Raw genomic sequence first — 25790 nt, forward strand, 5'->3', positions numbered from 1 at the left:
GGTCAAGAGCTCGGAAAATTATTAAACTGTTTCACATTTTTGGAAACTCCAAATTATTCAGTGCTAGCTAGCCATTAAGTACAGAAGAAGAGTTTTGTTTGTGGACACTCAGTTTACTATTAATGGCCTTGAACGACACACAATTTTGTCATCAGTCACAGCACACGAGGACAACTGAACACGCTCCAGCGGGTGCACTGCAGGCAGTGCCGGAGATGCGTCATTTCCCGCCTCCTGCAGTCATTCCAAGGATGCTGTCAGCCCACGTTTCCAATACAGTGAGAGAATTTAAATGGCTGTTATGCTGAAACATTTGTTTTACTACATTAACTTCATATCCTTGTTCTGAAATTGGACTGCGCCCATTTGGTTTCTCTGTATTTGTCCCTTATTTGTCTTTGAGGAAATAAGTAAAAGTTATAACTCTATTGCAATCCCACAGATAGAAAAATGCTAGATCCTTCCGGTATACTTTTTCCTTCCAGGCTCTGTTCAGTTCAGTGCTTCTCCCCAAGTGTATCAGGACACTCTATGTTCCAATGGCCTATTTTATTGTGACGATGCCAGACTTCCTCCACAACATGGACTACTTCTGGGCAGATCCTAGGCTCATCTCTTTTGTCTTCAGACTTCCAGTCAACTTAGTTCCCATCCTCTAGCCTTACTTATTAGAATCCCACTCAGGTTTGCTTTGGAGGCAAAACAATCAGAATGTCCCCAGGGTGTATGAATGGCAACTACAGAGAACCAGAAGGTAAGTGTGGCCACACTGGTAATATGGTTATGTTTTTACACACTGAACAGATGAGAGACAACTTCTGATGTCAAATTCGAGTCACCAAAAGCAACTCAAGATCCATTATTCGAAGGCTATTCCGTTCAATTCAGTGCTTCTCCCAAATATCTTTAAGTGTGTATCTTCCCGCATTTAATTGGAGTAAGATCTTTTAGAAAAATTCTTTGCAAATCACTTATTCTAAAACATTTATCAGGAACAAGCTACAGTGTTTTAAAATTGGCCAGTAGCCATTTCTGGGGTGAGGTATTTTTCCTCCTATGGTCATGATTAGCAATTAGTAATAGCAGCTTTGGAAAAGCTGGGTTAGACATAACATGAGTGTGCCCTTCAGCATGGGACACTGGGGCCTCAGCGGGTCACTAAGCAAATTATTAAAGTGAACATTTTTTTTTAAAGCATGCCTCTAGCCTCAGATATTTCCCCAGTGTGTTAATCCAGATGTCTGAATTTACAGGTGACAGAAAGCCAACTCAAATCTGCTTGGGCAAAACAGAAGGTATATTAGCTCATCTAGCTAGATAGCACTTAGAACAGAAGAAAACTGGATCAGGACTCAATGTCAGGAAACTCATTTGCTCTTGCCCACCACCCACCTTACCAAGTCTCTGCGTATCTCTGCATCTCTTTGCCTAATGGCCTCCCTCTCTCTGCTTCATGCGTGCCTTCCATGTGATCCAGGAAATAAACTCCAGGCTACCGCTTGTCCTGCACTTACATCTCAAAGACACGAATGTCTTGCACATTTGCTGTATCACAAAAGTCCTGGGGACGAGTCACATTCATCTGATCACATCATCACTAGAGCCTGGAAGATGGGGTTGCCTAGGAGATGGGAATCTCTAATTAGGCCTCAGTCACATGCTTACGTTTGTGGCTAGGAATAGGAAGCAGGGAATGGGGAGGTCATAGATCAACATGATTGCTGTCCTTATCAAAATGAGGCGAAAAGGGAAAGAAGTCTCCAAATGGAAAGGACTGTTATTACCAACAGCGATGAGAAAGAAACATCCAGGGCAGCCATAATCACTAACTACCTCTATCTCTACCATAATCAGTAGTCTACCACTGACCTCTTTCACACAAAGATGCGGTGGCCATCTATTCCCAGCTGTTCGGGTGTGGTGCCCAGACTTCTTATAAATTTTGAGGAAGGGAGAACAACCTGCCACCTACTCAGATGATACACTGGATATATTTTTATCAATAATTTTGAACAGCTATATCTGTAAAAGACTAAAATTAGAACATTCTCTAACACCATGTACAAAAATGAACTCAAAATGGATTAAAGACCTAAATGTAAGACCAGATACTATAAAACTCCTAGAGGAAAACATAGGCAGAACACTCACAGACATACATCACAGCAATACATTTTTTGAACCAGCTTCTGGAGTAATGGAAATAAAAGCAAAAATAAACAAATGGGATCTAATTAAACTTAAAAGCTTTTGCACAGCTAAGGATACCATCAACAAAATGAAAAGACAACCTACAGAATGGGAGAAAATATTTGCAAATGATGCAACTGACAAGGGACTAATTTCCAAAATATACAAACAGCTCACATACCTTAATATCAAAGAAACAAGCAACCCAATCCAAAAATGGGCAAAAGACCTAAACAAGCAATTCTCCAGTGACAACACAGAAATGGCCAATAGGCACATGAAAAAAATGCTCAGCATTGCTAATTGTCAGAGAAATGCAGATCAAAACTACAATGAGATACCACCTCACACCAGCCAGAATGGCCATCATTGAAAAAGTCTACAAATGATAGATGCTGGAGAGAGTGTGGAGAAAAGGGAACCCTCCCACACTGCTGGTGAGAATGTAGATTGGTGAAGCCACTATGGAGGACAGCATGGAGGTTCCTTAAAAAACTGAAAACAGACTTATCATGTGATCCAGCAATCCCACTCCTGGGAACAGCTATACCTGTAAAAGACTAAATTTAGAACATTCTCTAACCCCATGTACAAAAATAAACTCAAAATGGATTAAAGACCTAAATGTAAGACCAGATACTATAAAACTCCTAGAGGAAAACATATATCTGGAGAAAAATAAAATTCAAAAAGACACCTGCAACCCAATGTTCACAGCAGCACTATTTACAATAGCCAAGACATGGAAACAACCCAAATGTCCATCAACAGATGACTGGATAAAGAAGATGTGGTACATATATACAATGGAACACTAATTAGCCATAAAAAAAGAATAAAACAAGGCCATTTGCAGCAACATGGATGGACCTGAAGATCGCCATTAAGTGAAGTGGGCCAGAAAAAGAAAGAAAAATTCCATATGATATCGCTTAAATGTGGAATCTAAAAATAATAATAATATTAAGGACACAAATGAACTATTTATTATTTATAACTTAGTTGATTTCTTGAATATGTGTAAGCACATTTGACTGTCCTTTATGATTGGATTACCACATTCTGTTGATTCTGATTTTGTGGTTGGCTATATTCCTTTGATAATTATCTAAGTTTTAAAAGCTAAAGCTCTAATCTGTTCTTAGAAACAATGATTAGCACATATATGTAAACTAAAAAAAAGTCTAGTATATTGTATATATGTATTTACATGCAATATAATGTATATGTGCAAACTGTAACAATTCTACCTAATAAAACTGAAAAAGGAAAACAAAACAAAAAAGGTAGCATTAATCTGTATTTGAAATGATCATATTTACTATGTGTCTCTTTTTAAAGAATCTCAGGCTCCATGAGAAGAGTGACTTGATCTGTCTTGCTCATTTCACTTATAATTCAATGCCTGGTATTCAATAAATATTTGCTTAATGAAAAAAAAAAAAAGAGGTTCATCTCTCCAAGGACCCACATTGAGGGAGTGGCAGAACAAAGCTATGCAGTGCCAGGACTTTATTTACTTCCTTCCTCTTTATTAATGCTTGCAGTAAAATACAAGTTTTATTATCTTTGTTTTATTAATGAGGAACCTGTTGTTTAAAGGGATTAAGTTCTGCCTCCCAGCTAGTAAATGCAGATTCAAACTGAGGTCTCTTTTTTTAAGCTTATACAATGTGATTTGTTTAAATGGTGTACAATGTGCTATTTAATATACATACACATTGTGAAATGATTACCACAATCTAGTTAATGAATAAATCCATCACCTCAAAAAAAATTTTTGAACAGCTGAACTCTAGATTCTCAGAAAAAGAGAATAACCTAGAATTTCTCCAGCTTGGTTCTTACTAAAAGATTAGTTTTAGGAAATAACATTCAGAGGAGGTGACATGAAGGATTTGCTATCCTGTAACTAACTACTGGTTACACTTCCAACGGCCACTTCGCCTTTTTTTTTGCTGTTGGCAGAACGTGTCATGTTAAGGAAGCTCTCTTCTATTCCTAGTCTTCTGGGTCTTTTTGCTATGAAAGAGTGTTAAATTTTCTTAAATGTTCTCTCTGCATCTATTGAGATGATCACGTGAATTTTTTTTACCATTTGTTCTGTTAACGTGGTATATTATATTGATTTTTTTTTAGTGGTTACTATGGGGATTACAGTTAATAGTCTAAGTTTATAACAAACTAGTATGAATTGATACCAACTTAGCTTCAATAGCATGCATTAAATCTATTCCTATCCCACAAACTTTTGGTCAACTCATCTTTGACAAAGGAGGCAAGAATATACATTGGAATAAAGACAGTCTCTTCAGCAAATGGTGTTGGGAAAACTGGACAGCAGCATGTAAAACAATGAAGCTAGAACACTCCCTTACACCATATACAAAAATCAACTCAAAATGGATTAAAGACTTAAACATAAGACAAGATACAATAAACCTCCTAGAGGAAAACATAGGCAAAACATTATCTGACATACATCTCAAAAATTTTCTCCTAGAAGAAATAAAAGCAAGAATAAACAAATGGGACCTAATGAAACTTACAAGCTTCTGCACAGCAAAGGAAACCAGAAATAAAACAAGAAGAAAACCTATGGAATGGGAGAAAATTTTTGCAAGTGAAACCGACAAAGGCTTGATCTCCAGAATATATAAGCAGCTCATACGACTCAGTAAGAAAAAAATAAACAACCCAATCCAAAAATGGGCAGAAGACCTAAACAAGCAATTCTCCAAGGAAGACATACAAATGATCAAAAAGCACATGAAAAAATGCTCCATATCACTAATTATCAGAGAAATGCAAATCAAAACTACAATGAAGTACCACCTCACACCAGTCAGAATGGCCGTCATTCAAAAATCCACAAATGACAAATGCTGGAGAGGCTGTGGAGAAAGGGGAACCCTCCTACACTGCTGGTGGGAATGCAGTTTGGTGCAGCCACTATGGAAAACAGTGTGGAGATTCCTCAAAAGACTAGGAATAGACTTACCATATGACCCAGGAATCCCACTCCTGGGCTTGTATCCAGAAGGAAGTCTACTTCAGGATGACACCTGCACCCCAATGTTCATAGCAGCACTATTTACAATAGCCAAAACATGGAAACAGCCTAAATGTCCATCAACAGGTGACTGGATAAAGAAGAAGTGGTATATTTATACAATGGAATACTACTCAGCCATAAAAACCGACAACATAATGCCATTTGCAGCAACATGGATGCTCCTGGAGAATGTCATTCTAAGTGAAGTAAGCCAGAAAGAGAAAGAAAAATACCATATGAGATCGCTCATATGTGGAATCTAAAAAACAAAAAGAAAAACAAACAAACAAACAAAAACAAAGCGTAAATAAAGGACAGAAATAGACTCACAGACAGAGAATACAGACTTGTGGTTACCGGGGGGGTGGAGGGTGGGAAGGGATAGACTGGGATTTCAAAATTGTAGAATAGACTACACTGTATAGCACAGGGAAATATACACAAAATGTTATGATAACTCACAGAGAAAAAAAAAAGTTTAATTCAGAACACCTATTTAATTAAAAATAAAAATAAAAAAAGACAAACATTAAAAAAAAAAAATCTATTCCTATCCAGCTCTGTATCCCAGCTTTATGTTGTTACTGTCACACATTATATTGTATATATTGTGTGCCAATTAACAGATTTATAATTATTGTTTCAGACATTTGTCTTAGAGGAGTTACAAACCAAAATTATAATGACATTGATTTTATACTTATCTATGGTTACCTTTATTAGTGATCTTTACTTCTTCATATGGCTTTGAGTTACTGTCTAGTGTCCCTACTGTTCCAGCCCAAAGGACTCTCTTTAGCATTTTTTGCAGGGCAGGTCTACTAGCAATGAATCCCCCTAGCTTTTGTTTATCTATGAATGTATTAATTTCTCCCTAATTTTTAAAGGACAGTTTTGCCAAATATAGAATTCTTGGTTGATTTTTTTTTTCTTTCAGCACTTTAAATGTATCACCCCACTGCCCCCTGGCCTCCATGGTCTTGATGAGAAGTTGGCAGTTCATCTTACTGAGAAAACTCTGTATATGACAAGCTGATTTTCTCTTGCTACTTACAAAGTTCTCTCTTCAGCTTTCAACAGTTTGATAATAATGTGTCTAGGTGTGGCTCTCTTCGGTTTATCCTATTTGGAGTTTGTTGCTTCTTGGATGTGTAAATTAATGTCTTCCACAAAATTTGGGAACTTACAGATTTATTTCTTTAAATAATTTTTCTATCTCTTTCTCTCTTCTCCTTCTGGGACTCCCATAATGCATGTATTGCTAAGCTTGATGGTGTCTTTTTGCTTTCTACTCCTAAGACTGGGTAACTTCAAATGCCTGATCTTCATGCTTGCTAATTCTTTCTTCTGCCTGCTCAACCCTCCTGTTGAAGCCCTTTAGTTTTTCATTTGTTTGTTTTTAATTTCAGCTATTGTAACTTTCAACTCCAGAATTTCTATATGGTTCTTTTTTTACAGTTCCTACCTCTGTATTGATATTTCCTATTTGGGCATATATAATTCTCATGATCACCTTTAGCTGTTTATTCATGGTTTCCTTTAGCTCTTTCAGCATACTAAAGACTGTTAATGTAAAGTTTTTGTCTGCTAAGTGTAATGTCTGGGCTTCCTCATGGATGGCTCCTATCAGCTTCTTCTTTATGAATGGGTCTTATTTTTCTGTCTCTTTGTATACTTTGTAATTTTTTTGAGAACTGGAAATTCGGATAAGTGTTCCATATTCAGAAAATATAAAGAGCTCTTACAATTCAATAACAACCAAAAAAAATCCCAATTCTTTTTAATGGGCAAAGAATCTTGAAAAGACATCTCTTCAAAGTAGGTAGTCAATTAGCTAACAAGAATGTAGAAAAGATGTCCAAAATCATTGGCTATCAAGGAAATGCAAGTGAAAACCACAATGAGATACCACTCCATACCCACTAGGATGGCTATAATAAGAAAAATAAAAATTTTTAAAAACATACAATAACAAGTATTGTTTAAGATGTGGAGAAATAGGAACCCTTATACATTCCACTGGAAATATAAAATGATGTAGCCACTGTGAAAAAGGTTTGTGGTTCCTCAAAAAGTTATACATGGAATTACCATATAACTTAGGAATTCCACTCTTATGTATAGACCCAAAAGAACTGAAAACAGATACTCAAATGAACACTTGTTCACAATTCTTTGTAACAGCATGATTCACAATAGCCAAAAGCTATAAACAATCTAAATGTCTATCAATAAATGAACAGACAAACAAATTGTGGTATGTACATACAATGTACTATTATTCAGCCCCAAAAAGGAATAAAGTACTGATGATACGTGTTATAATTTAAATGCACTTTGAAAAAATTTTGCTAAGTGAAAGAAGCAAGACACAAAAAACTACTTACTGTATGCTTTTTACGTAAAATATCCAGACGAGGCAAAGCCACAGAGACAGAAAGCAGATTTGTGGCTGCCAGGGGATGGGAAGAAGAGGGAGTTGGGGAGGGATTACTTAATGGGTATGAGGTGTTCTTCTGGGGTGAGGAAAAAAAGTTTTGAAACTATAGAGAGATGGTGATTGCACACACTGAGAGTATTCTAAATGCCACTGAATTGTACATTTTTTAATGTTTAACTGTATGTTGTCTGAATTTTACCTCAATTTTAAAAAGAAAAAAAAAACTTCTACTGTAGCTTAAATTATATCTCTAGATCAACTCTAAGCTTCAGAGCTTCATACTTTAACTTCACTGCTTTATCTCCTGAAAGAATCACTTCTACTAAACCGTACTCTGATGGTATGTACTTGGCTCAAACTGAGCAGCATCACAAGTATCAGCTGTATGAAAATCATTATTGTAGCTGTCATAAGGTTGCTTTTGGAAGAATGCTGTCTTCCCTGTCACCCAGTGCCCTCTTCACAAGAACCCATAAGAGTAAGTCCTCACAGGCCTAAAATCCTAAAAATGTTCCTGGATAAACAGTATGTCTTTAAACCTTAAAGACATTGTATAAATTGAAATGATTGCACCAAGGTGTTTAGGGAAACCTGTTCCACTCACATCACCTTCTCCCAAATCTCCAGAGGGGGTTTTTAGACCTTCTCAAGTATTTGAGCTGGGAGAAAAAGAGAGAACACAGACAAAGTAAACAAAACTAAGTCACACTAATGACAGGAGACTGAGGTAAAGGTCTTAAAACTCCTGCAGCTGAAGTCTGCAAACACTATGAACCCAGACCCCAACTCCAGCATCATGGAGGCGCAGCCTTCCTCAGGATACTTGCTCTTAAATCAATGTGAAGTTTCAACTTGTGGCTCCCTTTAATTTGAGCCAGCTGTTTCTATGAAGCTCAGACAGAAATTTATGGTCCACATTCAATAACAGAGGCAGACCTTGTTAACGCATTTCTGCAGCCTTTAACTTACTGTATACCTTTATCTTCACCTTCACAATTTTATCTTTCTTTTTTCCCTATATTTATATTAACCACTCAATCTTTTATTAGGACAATCTTTTATTAGGATTGTAAATAACAGGAAAATAAAAACGAGTGTCATGTTACCAATATGTATGGAAAATAAGCAACCTGTCTACAAGTAAAACTGCAGTCCCCCTCGGTGCAGTGGTGAGATGATCCACCATTTGGGTAATAATATTTAATACAAATTCTTTAACTTTCATTACAAAATTACCAGCTCAGTTTTCAATCAATAATTTGAAATTATGGCACTTATCAGAAACCTTAATCTCAAGTTATCTATGTCTAGTTCCTTTAGTAGACAAGGGAAAATCACCAATACCGGAGAGAATTAGTCCCTGGTGCAACTGTTTCCTCCATTTTATCATATACTTTTCTCTTAATAATGCATATATTTATAACTTTATATCTATATAAAATTATATATGTTTTATTGTCAGCTTCAAATCCATTTTGAAGATAAGCAAAGTTAAGCAAAGAATAAAAGAGTAACTCAATTGTCAGTGCTTCCTTCCTTTCTCCCTTTCCACCCTCCTTCACCATTAGAAACTCAATGTATATAATTTTTATCAGTGGGCATAATTGTCTCTAGTTGTATCTTGGAAAATGTACACTAGTACTCATGAACAAAAAAATAATATGACGAGATTAAACATTTCTAAATAACACGAGTCAAAGAAGAAATCTCACAGGAAATCTAAAAATTCTTTAAATGAAACTAAAACTACAACTTACCAAAATTTGTGAAATGCAGAGAAAGCAGTGCTTGGAGAAAAATTAATAGCACTGAATGCATATATTAGAAAAGAAGAAAGATCTCAAATCAATAATATAAACTTCCACCTTAGGAAACTAGAAAAAGAGGAGCAAATTAAATCCAAAGTAAGCAGAAGGGAAAATCATAAAAATTAGAGTAAAAATCAATGAAATTGAAAAAGAAAATCAATAGAGAAAAAAATCAATGAAGCCAAAAGCTGTCTTTGAAAACATCTCTAAAATTGAGGAACTCTTAGCCACGTTAAGAAAGAAGACACAAATCATTAACATTAGAAATGAAAAAAGGGGCCATCACCACTGATCCCATGGACATTATAAGGGTATTAAAGGAATATTATGGACAACTCTAGGTCCACAAATTTGATAACCTACATAAAATGGATCAGTATCTTGAAACACAGACTATACCGACACTCACACAAGGAAAAAGAGATCATGTAATAGCCTATATTAATTAAAGAAACTGAATCAATAATTACCTTCCAAAACAGAAACACCAGGCCCAGACTGGGTTTGCCAGTGGATTCTACCAAACATTTAAGGAGGAAATTATACCAATTCTCTACAATCTCTTCCAGAAGATAGAAGGAAAGAGAACACTTTCTAACCTGTTCTATATGACAAGCATCACCCTAGTAATAAAACCAGACAAAGACATTATAAGAAATGAAAACTATAGGCCAACACCTGCTATGAACATAGATACAAAAATCCTCCACAAAATATTAGGAAATCAAATCCAACAACATATAAAAAAGCATTTGGCACAGAAGGATGAGCAACAGCTTGGGCTCAGAAGGCCTGGGTCTGAGTTTCACATACTATTTAGTGGCCTTGGGCAAGTCACTAAAACTTAACTTTATCATAATTGACACCTGCCTGGCTACGTACAGTATTAAAGAAATCAAACGAGAAAAAAGGTGCAGAAGCACATCAGATTACATCGTTACCCCAAATGAGGAAGCACTAATTTAATTAACAGCAGCAATGATACCCTGAGTGACAAGAGTCAAGAGTGGTAGTTAGCGAAATCAGCTACCGGTTTAGTCTTGGATGGGCTTCAAATTCACACTGGTGATCATGGCAACAGGTTGCAGCTCCAAGCCTAAGTAGCCAACTGGAGGATGCACAGACACCACCAGGGCCTGACACAAACTCCCAAGAAAAGGACCTGCAGATTCAGATCCTGCAGACAGACAGTGGCAGGACACCACATCGCTCAGGCACCACCTAAGTACTTGACAACACTGCCATCCTATGCTTTCGCAGAAGCTGCGTTTATTTTCTGCCAAGTGTTTTGGCAAACTGCTTTAGCAGAACCTATTACATAGCCACAAATTTATCCGAAAAGGGGAGAAAAAAAACACACATACAGAAAATTCATTACCCACGGGATATGTCACAGTTAATGGTAATTAATCAAACTTTTCTCCCTTCGTGTAGAAAACCAGCCACATAAATAACCGTATCAGGGATCAATAGAGCATCTGTTTCATCCCTTTAAAAAAAAGCAACTGGCAGAATGCTGCTCAGATTTTCTGGTGTGCTTAAAGAGAACCATCTTCAGAGAAATGAGCTATATTTCTGTTTGGAAAAAGAAGTCCATAATCTCTTTCCTAAATGTGTCTTTTACACCATAATTACATTCTTTTATACATGTGTACACACATGTTGACACAGGTGCACCTGATTATAAACACGCACATAAAAAAGTTTAGGTGAGTGTCATAAAATATGAAGATAAAGCTTGAGGAATTTCCTTTGATGTTTTGGGAAAGCACATTTCATTTGGAAGTGTTTCGGTACATCCTAAAAATCTTTTGAACTCATGTCTATTGAACAAAATGAAAGAAAACTGCCCCCTCCCTAAATGGCCAAATTATTCTGACATAAATGAGAGTGTTTATATTACCTTTATGACTGCTAGTGTCACCAAAAGTCAAATTCAATGCATTTTGATATCCTCTCCGAAACTAAACCCCATAGAGAGCTTCATGCCTGTGCTCCTCAGCAAATCAGTATTTCCACATAAAACTTATTCAACCCAATGCCATTTTAACCAACACCCCGGATAGGTACCCAGGCGGCAGTGGCACTTTTCAGTGCCTTGGCAACTTTCGTCAGCTAAAAACACCTTCATAAACATAAAGGGATATACTGGTGTGTCTGTGGTGAGTAACCTATTTGAGAAACATATAATTTAGCACTGCCAGCTATTACATTTATCTTTCTCTGATTTAAGGTATTCCAAAGAATTGTGCTTAGACTTTTCTTTCTGGAAGTATGTCTGAACATATTTCCTTGAATTTCCTAAAAATATATTTCTCTAGATTAGGTCATTAACAACAAGACTAAAATAAATACTACTATCAATAGCTATGGCTTAGATAGCAGTTATAAGTGTGGCCTGCACTATTTTAAGTACTTCACACACAAACTGAGACAGGCCTTACAACAACCCTATGAGGTAGGTATACATTATTTTCCCTGTTTCATAGCTGAAGAAACTGAGGCAGAGAGAGGTGATGGGGGCAGAGCCAGGATTCTTCCCCAGGTGCACTGTGTCCAAAATCAGTGTTCTTCTGCCTGGATTATATAGTATTTCTTGGGATATAATAGCAGCCTTATTTTTTATTAAAGTATAGTTGACATACAATATTATATGTTACAGGTGTACAATATAGTGATTCACAATTTTAAAGGTTCTACTCCATTTATAGTTATTATAAAATATTGGCTATAATCCTTGTGCTGTATAATATATTCTTGTAGCTTATTATATATCTAATAGTTTGGACTTCTTATCTTCTACCCTTATCTTGCCCCTCCTCCTATCCTTCATTAATTTTTTTTTAATGGAAGAATTTTATTTGAAGACAATGACTGCTCCTGGTCCAGTCCAAGAAAAAAATTTTTTTCTATGTTTATTAACAATGAATAGTAAATTAGTAGGTTCTATGTAGTTACTTAACTAATGATTGCTTTCTTTTATTGAGTTGCTAGTACATTAAAAGGGTCCTTTTGGGACCTAGAAAAATAAAGAGCAGCCCCAAAGTCCACTATGCTGCTCATTAGAAATATCTATATGCTCTCCTACAAATTTAAAATTTTCCCCATGTCCTCTGGACAACTTCTATATTGGCAATTACAAGTCTCTAACAATGACCTGACAGTGGCCATAAAGTCTCTATGCAAAGATTCCATCTGACAACAAAGACATATAAATAGTAGCAGGGTCTGCTTTGTGACTTCCAATCATCAAAATGAAAGATTTCCAGAAGAAAAAGGGAACATATTAAAACCCAGGTGGAGAATGGAGAGAAATGCAGAGATAAGTTCTAACTGGCACACATAAAGACTCTGTGGCCACTTTGTAACTAGGCTTACTTTCTGAAGTCTTCTGTCAGAACCAATCAGGAATAACATGGTCACAGAAAATTAGGATGGCAAAGAAAATGAGAGGCACAGGAGAATCTGAACCATTAGCTGGAGTGAGAAGGCTGGACTTATACTGGGCAGGTCTGGCTTCATGTCAAAAAGAGAGAGTTCAGACCAGTAGGTAAGACACAGGCTCCAGAGGTTCCTGCCCAGAGAAGGATGCTTCTGTTAACAGGAAAGCCACATGGACAGAATAGGTACCAGGGTCCCAGTTCTCAGGAAGCAAGCAGGCAAAAGAAAAGGGGAGCTGGGACTCAGGTACACAAGAAAGGTGAGGTCAAGTTATAGCTTTGAACTTTTTTCTTTGTTTTTAGCCTTTTCTTGCCTCTCACTCACCAATGAAGATATCCAATCTCCTTAAAGTTTACAGTAGAATACAGAAACACATTTTCAGACCTCATGTGTACTCTTGCTCTCTTCAACCACACCTCTAAATGAGAACCAGGAAAGACACAGTAATCACTTCTATTTACTGATTAACAACTGTCTAAACTTGTTTTAACAAGTTCATACATTTGCTTTTTAGTATTTTACTTTGAAGATTGCAAGGTCTCATCTTTTAATGAAGATTCCAACAGACAGAAGAATATTGGGGAGTCATAGAAATGTAAAGTACAGCATAGGGAATATAGTCAATAATACTGTAATAACTGTATGTGACAGATGGTAACTAGACTTATCTCGGTGATCATTCTGTAACGTATAAAAATATTGAATCACTATGTTGTACACCCGAGACTAATACTGTATGTCAATTATAATTCAATAAAAAAAAATTGGGGAGGAAGGGAGGTTGATAATGAAATCTCCCTGGAGAGAGTAAATCTTATTTCATTCTTAAGGATACCCAGGGAAAGGAGCCAGGGCCGAGCCCATCCTGATTGCCTTATTTTACCCTGGAGATGTCATTGAGGCAAAATATGTTTACAACTGGCCTCTTTCAAGTCCTGAAGGCAACAGATCCCTAAAGCATGTTTGTGCAGGCTGGTTCCTCTTCCCTATAAAACAGGAAAGGGGCTGCTGTAGAGTCATTGGCAGGGGTGGTCCCTGCTTTCATACACATACCAAATACTAGCTCGGGGTTTCTCAACCTCTACACTATTGATATTGGTAAAGAAAAAATATTCTGACAACGTGTGTAACTGGTAAGGAAGATTTTATTATTCAGGATTATTGCAATGGGTGTGAAGACGACTGCAATAGGGGTGAGAGATCAAGCTCAACTCCGAACATAGCGAAAGACAGCTGGGAATTTATACTAACGAGCAGAGTGAGGGGTTCATTAGATGGAAAATTTGACTATGACATGACATCAAGGGTAGGGGGATTCGTACTAAATTGATCTAACAGGATTCTTGCTGAACACACACCAGGGTGATCAGACATCAAGGGTGGGGATAAGGCATTTGATCAGACATCAAGGGTGATCAGATATTAAGAATGGGGAGGTTTTCACTAAACTGACCTAACATAATTCTTGCTAAAACTGGGATAGGCAGGACAAAGACAGGATGGGGGCCAAGGCTGAGGCCTAGTCAAGAGGCGGCTCAGAGGAGCCTAACTAAAATTTGGGCAAGCAAAGTCTCATTGTCCACGTCTTCAATAGGTTAATTCTTTGCCTTGAGAAGCCATTCTGCACATTTTAAGGTGTTTAGCAGCATCTCCAGCCTCTACCTACTGATTGCCAGTAGCACCCCCAACCCTTTGGTTGTGACAATCAAAAGTGTCTTTGAAGGATTGCCAAATGTCCCTTGGGGACAAAACTGCCTCTGGTTGAAAACCACTGCTTTAGACCAAGGGTGGGCAAACTTTTTCTGTAAAGGGCCAGATAGTAATTATTTTCGGCTTTGAAGGATCCATATACGCTCTCTATACATTATGTTCTCCTTTTTTTTTTCCAACCATTAAAAATCTATAAACTCTTCTTAACTGGTGGATCATAAAAAAAAGTGCAGCAGGCCAGATTTGGCCATTGTTTGCCAAACTCTACTTTAGACTAAATACCACTTTTCAAGTAGACAGAGACAGTACATAAATGGTATTATATTTAACAAAATACAATTTACTTAAAACTATGATTTGGGTCTTGGTAACTTTCTATCAATGTTTTCTCAAATGAGGGAGAACAGAATGAGAGGCAGAATGTTGCGGCAGTCCACATAAGATTTTACATTAGAAAAGTATGCAAATTCTCAATAGCCTGGGGAAAACTACTCAAAATTCTGCAAATCTGCCCTTTCCCGTCTAACATCCAACCATCTAATTGTAACCCAAACCTTGCATCCTCAGCCCTATTCTCCAAATCTACATATTTTTGATTCAGGGGTTTATTTTCGTTGTTGTTTTTTAACTGGCACTACTTTGGTTTATATATAACATGTTTTTCATACTCTCTCTCCTTAGCCAACATTCTGGAATGCATCTCTGAAATTAATCTATTCCTGGCTGCGGAGTCTATGAATGTGAAACAGGTCACTGGGACACCTTATCTTGCTTAAGGGTCAATTTGTTACAAAATGATGACATGCTAAAAATGACCCCAGGACTATCTAAAGGTTATACTACAATCCAGCTACTGAACGTGAGAACTTAAGCTCTGTGGTGCTCTTGTTTTTAACAGTTACAACAAATGTTACTGGGGAAAAAAAAAAAGACCCAGCAACTTTTGTTTATTTCAATTTACTAGATTCCATTAGGTAAGGTCTAAATCACTAGGAAAAATGGAGAAACAGCTCTAAACAAATGCAGGAAAATATGTCTAATATGTAAATTACAAATCCTATAGGAAATATCTGCAATGTGCTTACTCTTCTTTGATTAAAACATCAACATTAAAATTTCACACTTGATGCCAACACTCTAAATTGCAAAGCAATAGCTGATCATCAAAATAGAAGTCAGAGTCTTTATTTTCAACTTTATTTTAAATCATAAAAGCGATACATAGTCATTGCAAAAAATGTAGCGAAAATATAAAGATAGTAGAAATCACTCAAAGCACCACCACCAGAAATAATTATTTTTAAAGCTTTAATATCTTTATTTCTAGTCTTTTTTCTATATTTTCCAATAACTTCATAAATTTACAAAGTCAGAAGCATAATACATGTGTGTATATAGACATCTGGCAAAAGACTTGGCAACAGATAACAAATAAGGCATCTACATTTTTAATCTCTTCTGTTCATTCTTCTATAAATCTATCATGAAAACCTAGAAATGTTAAATAAAATTATGTAAAAATGTACTAAGTTTTTTACTGAAGAATATTTCTAAAAGTGAAAATTTGGAACAGGCTAAGCATTCAACAAGAGAAGGATTAAATATATGTGGAACATCCCTATAATGGAATGATGGACAATTATGAAAACTGGATTTTTTTTTGAAGAATTTTATGACTTGGGATTAAATCTTGATTCCTGCTTTTTTCATTCAATATTTCATCATGAGTATTTTGCCAAGCCATTAAATTCTCCCCCCAAAAAAATATAATTCCATGAATTAGATTTTAGATTTCTTAATGTCTATTATCAAATCTTTTGCCAAATATTCTAGCAATTTACACTCCTACTCGCAGATTCTGGGGTACCTCTCGATGAGACTTTAAGAAGGTATACTCCTAAATCAACAAGTGCAAATATCTAGAAAAAATAATAAAGATTCATAAAAGTAACTATTCAGATTTTTTTCAGAATCCTGTAATTAACTTTCTTAAAATATCCAAAAAGGTTGCTAATTTTATGTAAAGTGGCAAGAAACAAAAAAGGTAAAACTTCTTTCAAATCCAAGTTATATATATACATATATTTTAAGCACTGACATACTGATTTTCAAATTACTTACTAAAATTGTCCATGGTTACGTAAGAGGGAAATCATCCTCAGCTATGCAGAGACTTCCAGTTACCACCCAGTATCTGTCCTCTCCCTCCTTATTAAAAGAAACCCAATTTTGCAGTAAGGCAAAAAACAGTATCTCCCAGCCTCCCTTACAGCCAGAGGTGATACTGTGATACAGTTCCATCATTGAGCATACGGAGAAATCCTTGGAAGGCCTTTCTGGAGAGCCCCTAAAAGGTGTGGGGGCAGGAAGCAGAATGCTAGTAAGCTCCCTTTTGCTTTTTTGATCTTTCCTCCTGTCCCAGAATGAGATCACACAAATGTTAAACTTCTGGCGGTCATCTTAAGATGAGAACGTAGGGGCAAGGATGGCCCCAGGAGAGTGGAGCAGAAAGACAGAAGGAGCCAGTTTACTAAGCCTGGAGAGCCTAGTCCCACACTTATTTTATGTGGAAGAAAAATAACCCCCTAATTGGTTTAAGCCATTGATTTTGGTAGTTACTTATGGGTGAACCTAACCCTAACTGATATATCACCTACAAGAGTTTTTCCACAAAGGTAAGAAGCAGGCGGAACTGGGTAAAATCAATTTGCTCATTTAAATACCCATTTATTCTTCCATGCAATCAATATTTATTGAACATCTATGCTGGGTGGCAGAAGCACAGAAATAAATAAGATGTGGCTTACAGCCTAAATGAAACAACGGAACAATTAAAACAAGGTTTAGTGAGTCGCATGGTAGGGAAGAATGGTATGCAATGGCGGCATATAAGAAGAAGCACTTAACCCAAACTGTTGGTTGGAAGGTAAATGGGATCTGAGAAGGCTTTTCAGGTGAAATGAAATCTAAGTTGAGACCTGAAAATGGAGATGGTAGTGTGAGCCAGGCAAATGGGGCAGTGAGGGAAGAGTATACAGGAAGAGCGAAGAGCATATGCGAAGGCTCAGAGGAAGGAGAGAGAACATGACACACTGTAGGGAGTGCAAGCAGTTTACTACACCTGGAGCACAGAACTGGGGCAGCCGTGGGAGAGCACTCCACTGAGGGGCTGCCAAAATTAGAGATGCCACCCCTCTCTGAGCTAGACTAGACTCTTAATTTTTTTTTATTGTTCTTTCATTACAATAAATAGAAATTAAGGACCAAAAGCAGCAAAGACTCTTTCAGCTCTCTGCATTATGGCAAGATTCTTCAAAAGTCTGAATCGTCCTGTTCCTCAAAATGAGTGGAGCTTGCTCAATAGTGAAGTGGATAATAGAGCGTTTGCCCAACACCAGATGACGGATCGTGGAGGGTGGGGCTGGCGAAGGCAGGCAAGTGTCATGATGCGGTTTACTACTAGGAAGAACAATACCCTCGCAATAATATACAGAAATAGATGGAAAGAGGACACCAATTAGAACAGTAGGGGCAAGAGATGAAGGAGACCAGGATCAGAATACTTACTCCACTGAAAGTGCAGAGAAGCAGAAATGTGCTTTTAAGAGAGTTTAGGGGGTGGGCGGGAGAGGACTGACCAGATGTGCAGGGGCAGGAGACGAGGTGAAGGGTAGTCCTAGACGTCTGGCATGGGGTACTGAGAAAGGCTGGCAGCAGAGCACGGCGACTAAGACTCCATGCTCTGGGATTCCATCTCCACCAATTAATGGTTTTGTGATCTTAAGCTCCATGTGCTTCAGTTTCTGCATCTCTATAATGGGAATAATCATAAAATCTATCCCAAAGGATTTTGTGAGGAGTTACACAGAAGTTCTTAGAAAAGAGCCTGGCACATAGAAGATGCCGGGTCAATGTCAGCCATGTAAAGGGGGACAGTGATGGCATTCTCCAAGACAGAGGACATGACGGGGTAGGTATGGGGGCACAGATTTCAGGGGAGAAGAATGATGAGTTCAGTTTCGGGTATGTTAATCTGATCTGCCTGCAGGACATCCAAGAGGCAGCCAGTTATGTGGGGCTAGTGCTCAGAGGAGAGTCGAGAGTCAGATGCTGCTTTATAAAGGGTGGTGTTAAGGTGACATCTGAACAATGATCAGGCAGACATGAAGAAGCAGGCCCCGAGGGGACAGCGTGCAGTGGGACATGGAGAAAAGAACTTGGGCAGTTCCTGGGGAACGCCGACACATGAAGGGTAGACAGAGGGAAGAAAGACCAGAAAGGAGCAGCCACTGAGACAAGAGGAAGACTCAAAAAATAATACTTCTCTGTTAAAGAGACAAAAATATGAATGACAGTGAGATGAGGGAACCAGCACAGGGAACCAGCTTAGAGACTGGAAATAAAGGGTGGGGATAAAGAGATCTCAATAGAAAGTAGCATTTCCCCAAGAACCAGTATTTAAGATTGTTAATTTTTTAAAATAAATTACCTAGAGGAACCACATAATGAAATCTCCAAGTTTATAAGAGTCAGAAAGCTCTTTTAGCGTACAAATTGCCTTACCAGTGAGGATATAAACCTCAGTAAAATCTCATGTAATCTGAGTGGGCAAGAAAGAATCATATTTTCAAGGAAAGAAACCAGAACATAATGGCTTCTGTGGAAAAAAAAAATCCAAACTGCAATTGTGAAAATAAAGTTCTGGCCCCCAAGCTTCCAGTTACTGAACCTAAAAAAGCCACTTTAAGTCACCTCACTTTGAGGCTTAAAGGAAACTCAGAGACATCCACTGGTCCAGATCGTAGATATGAGAACTATTTTGGAAAGCTTGCCCGGAAAGCAGATAACTGAGTCATCCAAGACCACTGAATCAGAATCTCAGGGTATGAGGTTAGGAAGAATGTACTGCTTTCTGAAATTGTTTAAACAAGCTCACCAGATAATTCATGTGCACACCAACGTTTGAGAACCCCTGATCTATCTGATCAGGAGACCAAGGGCCAGAGAAAATGAATGGCTGGGACAACAGCCCACAGCTAACAGGAGTGTCTAGAACAGTTATTAAACGTTCACATGCAGCGTGGAATCACCCAGAGAACTTGTTAAATATGAATTTTTGAGCTCTACTCGCGGACTTTCTGATTCAGCCCAAGAATTCACATTTCTAACACGTGTCCAGGTGAGGCTGCTGCTGCCCACCTGGGGACCACACTTTGAGAACCTCTGGACTAGTCATTAAAGACTTTTCTCTGAGCACATCAATTCAATGTAGCCCATACCCTTAAAGAAAAGGCAGGAGGGTATTTCAGGAATGATGTGGACAATGAACTCAAGAACATGAAAAAATATAAATTTCACACATGAGCCATTCTGGTCAATTGGAAGAGACAGAGAAAGCTGGAAAAGATCCAGACTACCCTAGAATGAAATGATAGGGGCTAGGGGACGTGACGAGAAACAAAAATGACTGAATAAATAAAAAGATGAAATTCACAAAATAAGGTACAAACAGGTCATGATTTTAAAATCTATAAAAAGTGTGGAAAGACACATGCAGAATGAACAAATTTCAGAATGACAGCATTAGGCAGCTGTTTTGATTTTTACTCTAAGAAGTCATTCTTAGGCAACTTTTCATTATTTACTCAGAAAATCTAAGCTCAAGCCAGTCTTGAGGCTAGATTTTTATTCAAAACCACCTTGGAAAATGGTTCCCCAATGGTTCCATACAAAGCCAGGGAAGCCACAGAGAAACATTCCTCACTCACCACCCCACGTCTGCATGACTCTGACATTCCAGTATTACATTAGAAAGAACGGCATTCTAACACTGCTCTAACTGCTACTCTTTTCTCAGGTAGACAGCTCTTAACCCTGAAACACTGCATTGAGATACATAATTCTCTCAACAGCTCAGAATAACTGTAATTGCCTCTGTCTACTTGCTATTTGTCTCACTGTTCTGAGAACACATCCAAAATCTGTAACGGATGAATTCTACTGACAGCATCTCCTCGAGACTGTCATACACATTTTACATCATATTGTTTTCAATCCTTTTCAAGCCCATTCTCTGCCTGTGGTTCTTGCTGTGCTACCTCTAGTATCTGCTGTCATTTCCTCCGAAGAAGGTAATGCACCTGAGTGTTAGATCCGGGCATTATCCGTGTTACTCCTACACCCAGCTAAGCTGCTCCCTCTGCCTTCTAAGTATCCTTGCCCAGGCTGTCCTCTTTGTTACATATATTTGCTTTTGTCCTCTCCCCACCCAACTCCCAACACCCTTCTGTCCTCCAAAAAATAGCCTTACTTCCAAAGACACAATATCTGGTTTTTGACCTTTTCAAAGCCAGTGTAAATATCATTTTGTCAACACACATACTACTTTTCAGAACTAAGAGGCAAAACAGGTTCCAAGTAGCTCCTGCTACACAGACAGGTGAATAGTTTGAGCTGGCTTTAGTTCTTCCCAAGACTTATTACTGGCTATTCTTTACCATGAGAATGTCGATTCTGCTTACGGCTTTGAAATTAAAGTCCCCTAAGATGTTAGAGGATCTCTCCTTGGCCAGAGTTCATTGTGATTAACCCTGTAACAGGATACACACACACACACACACACCTCGACCAGAAGACCAAAACTCTGAGAGTTTAACATAATCAAGTTCCAAATACAAGAAGTCATTGCCCACCAAATAACTAACATAAAACTTAAACACAGGCTCTATGCCTGTCTACAATTATTCTAAGGTGAGCTGTGAATCTTATGCCATGTCTTCTTGTTTCTGAAATGTATTCTTAATTAGGAACAAGAGACTTTATAGGAATTGCTATGTAGACGCAACATAGACATTTATGACTGTCTGCTTGCCCTTTCTTTAACCTAAACTGTCTTTAAAAATATAAACTTCACTTCAACTAACAGTGGTGGGAAAACCAGATATCCACATGAAAAGGAATGAATTGGGACCCTTACTTTACACCATATACAAAAATTAACTCAAAATGAATCAAAGACCTAAGGTAAGACTTAAAACTACAAAACTCTTAGAAGAAAACATAGGGGAAATGCTTCATGATTTCTTGGATATGACACCAAAAGTATAGGCGACAAAAGTAAAAATAAACTGGACTCATCAAAATTTAAAACATCTGTGCATCAAAGGACATAGTCAACACAGTGAAAAGGCACCCTATGGAATGGGAGAAAGCATTTGTAAACCATACATCTGATAAAGGATTAATATCCAGAATATATAAAGAACTCCTACAACTTAACAACAAAAAGATAAATGACCCAATTAAATCATGGGCAAAAGACTTGACTAAACATTTCTCCAAAGCAGGTATACAAATGGCCAATAAGCATATGAAAAGATGTTTAACATCACTAATCATTATGGAAATGTGAACCAAAATCACGAGCTATTACCTCACACATATTAGGATGGCTATTAAAATAAAAACGGTTTTTTTGAGGTTGTGGAGAAACTGGAATGCTTGTGTACTATTGATAGGAATATAAAATGGTGTAGCTGCTGTGGAAAACAGTATGGTGGTTCTTCAAAAAATTAAAAGTAGAACTACCATATGATCCAGCAATTCCACTTCTAGATATACACCTAAAATAGCTGAAAGCAGGAATTCAAACAGATACTTATACACATGCACAAGCAGCATTATTCTTAATAGCCAAAAGGTTGAAGCAACCCAAACATCCATCAGTGGATGAATGGATACATAAAATGTGATGTGTGCGTGTGTGTGTATGTGTGATAGAATATCATTCATTCAGTCTTAAAAGGGAAGGAAATTCTAACACATGCTACAATATGGATGAACCTTGAAGACACTATTCTAAGTGAAATAAGCTAGTCACAAAAAGACAAATACTGTATGATTCCACTTCCATGAGCTACCTAGAACAGTTAAATTCACAGAGACAGAAGGTAGAATAGTGGTTAACAGGGACTGGGGGAGGGGAAAATGGGGAGCAGTTTAATGGGTAGAGTGTTTTGCAAGATGAAAACATTCTGGAAATCATTTGCACAACAATGTGAATATACTCAACAATACTGAACTATATACTTGAAAATAGTTAAAATGGTAAACTTTGTGTTGTGTATTTTAACACAATTTTTAGGTATAAACTTAAGAAAATATTTTATACCAATAAGTTAAATATTTAAATAAGGAAACAAGTATCTGAAGGTAATAGCCTTAACTTATAAATCTATAGTTACTTTTTTATTTTACACAAAGTACACTATCTCTTAAGAGAACAAATAATATTGTGTACAGCTTTTAAAGTAAAGGAATAATCTGTCTGTAGAATTGAAATATCTAAAAAATAACACACTTGATACACAAAGCTTACCTTCTGTAAAATTAATAACTCTACAGGAAGGACTACTAAAGACTGTACATGGTGATGAAAATAACATCCTATCAAACTCTAATAGTTGATGTTAATATTCCCTTTCATTCAAAGAGCTTTGTAAAATCTCAGTATGCTATAAAGAAAGGATTTCATTCGTTTGAACCATAAATTGCACAGCAAAGCTTTCATCACAGTGTTTACTGGAAAGTGCTGGACTGGGTGCTAGTGTAGCGCAGCACGGATTCCAGGGGCCGCCAACACCTACCCTGTTACTCTTCACCCTTTACTTGAGTAAGATACCTGAGGTACAATCACTAGCAAATCTGAAGAGCAGACACTTCATAAAACTTAGTATTTGGTACCTAGATGTCAAAAACAGATTTATCCATTTGCATCCAAGGAAACATATATCCATTTTGAATCCAGACACAGAGTTCAAAGTACAGCTTATTCAGTTATATTGTCAATTTGATCTAATAATAAACTACTTGAGAACATAACCCTGTGTCCAAACAGTATACTAAAAATACTGACACTGTTCTTTTCAAAGCAAAAATCAAGGTGATTGATCAAAAAATACAAAGATTAGGTAGAAGTACGATTTTACTGAGTTGGGTGTGTCAATCTTTGGACGTACTTACTTGTAAAATGCAGATTCCCAAATCCTTCTCTCTACCACTCTGATGCGGATTCTGACACACTAGATTTGGGCCTATTAATTTGATTTCTTAAGGGGGTAATTAAGTTTTTTTGTTTGCTTATTTATTATTTTTTAACAGAGGTCCTGGAGATTGAACCCATGACCTCGTGCATGCTAAGCATACACTCTACCCACAGAGCTATACCCTCTCCCTGATTTAATGTGCATTTTTAACAAGCACTCATTAATAACACTTTAAGAAACACTGCAAAACACACCTTCAATAAGATGAAAATTACAAAGACTTAGACGTACACTTTCATAAGTAAGTTAAATCTCATCTTATTCAACCTGATACACACAGGAATCCTTCCTACAATATTGACAGATTGACAGATTGATTGATTTTTATAAGAAAGAATATCAATATTTACATACAAACAAATAGCATATGCTTCTCTTTAAGCTACAAGTCTAATCACTTATTTTAATAATACTACCATTGTTTGAAACTCAGAGTCTTAGAATTAACTCTAACTCTTAGAATTAACTTTCAACATACTGTATAAGCCTTCAAACATATATAAATTACAAAAAGAGAAACCTATATATCCTGTCTCCTCCTGTACCTCTTTGGAGCAGTCCTTCAGAGCTGTCTGAGAGGCTGTCTCCCAGGTGATGGTCCTCAGGAAGGTATTGGAATAAAACTCAACTGGCAACTTTTAGGTAGTGTGTTTTTCTTCAGTGGAAACTTGGATATGTCAATTCAATTAGGCTTATTTGTTTTAAGTTTATTACTGATCATTACTGAACACACGTCACCAGTAAGAAGAAAAGAAGACATTACCTATGACTGCTCTCTTCCACAGCCTTCTGCTGGGTTGTATCTGCTCACTTCAGTCTATCAGAGGGGCAGAGAAGACTGCTCCAACACTTGGCACTGCTGGCAACTCCCAGAAGAAGACTTCCAAAATCTATAGAAAGGAATAAAGAAAAGTCCCACAATCATTAATAGATCACAAAAACCCAATCTAAATTTCTCTAGTTTTTCTCTCCTCCAATTTAGCACCATTTGTAGTGCATTGAGTGGGAGCATTCTCCTCATATTGCACTTATCATTAAAAAAAAAAAGTCAATATGAAAACAAATAGATGTATGTATGTTTGTGTGTGTGTGTATATATGCATACATAAATACATACATACATACATGACTGGGACATTGTGCTGTACACCAGACACTGACACATTATAATTGACTGTACTTCAATTTAAAAAAAGTTATAAGCAAAAAATGAATATTTATTTAGAAATCTGAATGCTAGCCAAAAATGAGAGACTCCCACTGGGTAACAGAAAGAATTCTTCTATCCTCTGAGAGACGGTTAGTAATGACACAGTTCTTTCAGAAAAGGAAAAAAAAAATGTGAAACAAAACAAATCCATATCCATGCATCAACAGCATCATATTATAATGACAAAAAATATATAAAAGAGCAAGGAGAGGACCAGAGATACCTTTCATAACATACTTGTTTTTTAATGTGCAGTACTCCCAAAATAGTCCCTGGCACCTCTGACCTATCTAGAGATTGACAGTGGAAAGTTCAGTTTTTGCCATCTCATGGGCAGAGTTCACTTTGGTCTTAGACACACATCTCATATCATCAGGGTTATCTGGGAAGATCAGTTTCACAACACAAATGCATGACTTAATCCCTGCTGTACAATCAGGAAAACATGAGCTTGAAGAAGGCTGGGAAATTAACCTCTCTGGGAGAAATAGTACAGAGAACACTCCGTAGAGATGTTCTGGACAACAGAGCAAAGACGTTTACTCCAGACACTTAGAATATAAAAGTCAGAAGCTAATGCAAATGCTAAACAAACTGCAAGAAGCCACTATTCTAGATCAAAACAGATGGAAGCTAGAGAAAATGTCCAAGAAAAAACCTTTTTAAGAAAACAATAAATACTATACTTATATTATATTTAAAGCATGGAAACCATTTAAATGCCCAATAACTGGGGAAGAGATAAGCAAATTTGACAAAATGACATAATTTACTTAACCACTATTTTGTCAGCCATTAGAAAATTTTATAAGTTTCAATAAAATGGGAAAAT

The 25790-nt window shown here is 37.1% G+C and overlaps 1 protein-coding gene across 2 annotated transcripts in view; it reads right to left on the bottom strand.

The window, feature by feature from the left end:
• FHIP1A (FHF complex subunit HOOK interacting protein 1A) overlaps positions 1-25790 on the bottom strand; it is a 231190-nt gene that overhangs the window by 150852 nt on the left and 54548 nt on the right. For both annotated transcript variants that reach the window (XM_064490141.1, XM_031464707.2), the window contains exon 2: positions 24512-24638. The gene's annotated coding sequence lies outside the window, so the exon portion shown is untranslated. The remainder of the gene's footprint in view (positions 1-24511; positions 24639-25790) is intronic.

This window comes from Camelus dromedarius, chromosome 1 (assembly GCF_036321535.1).
Source record: "Camelus dromedarius isolate mCamDro1 chromosome 1, mCamDro1.pat, whole genome shotgun sequence".
Lineage (NCBI taxonomy): Eukaryota > Metazoa > Chordata > Mammalia > Artiodactyla > Camelidae > Camelus > Camelus dromedarius.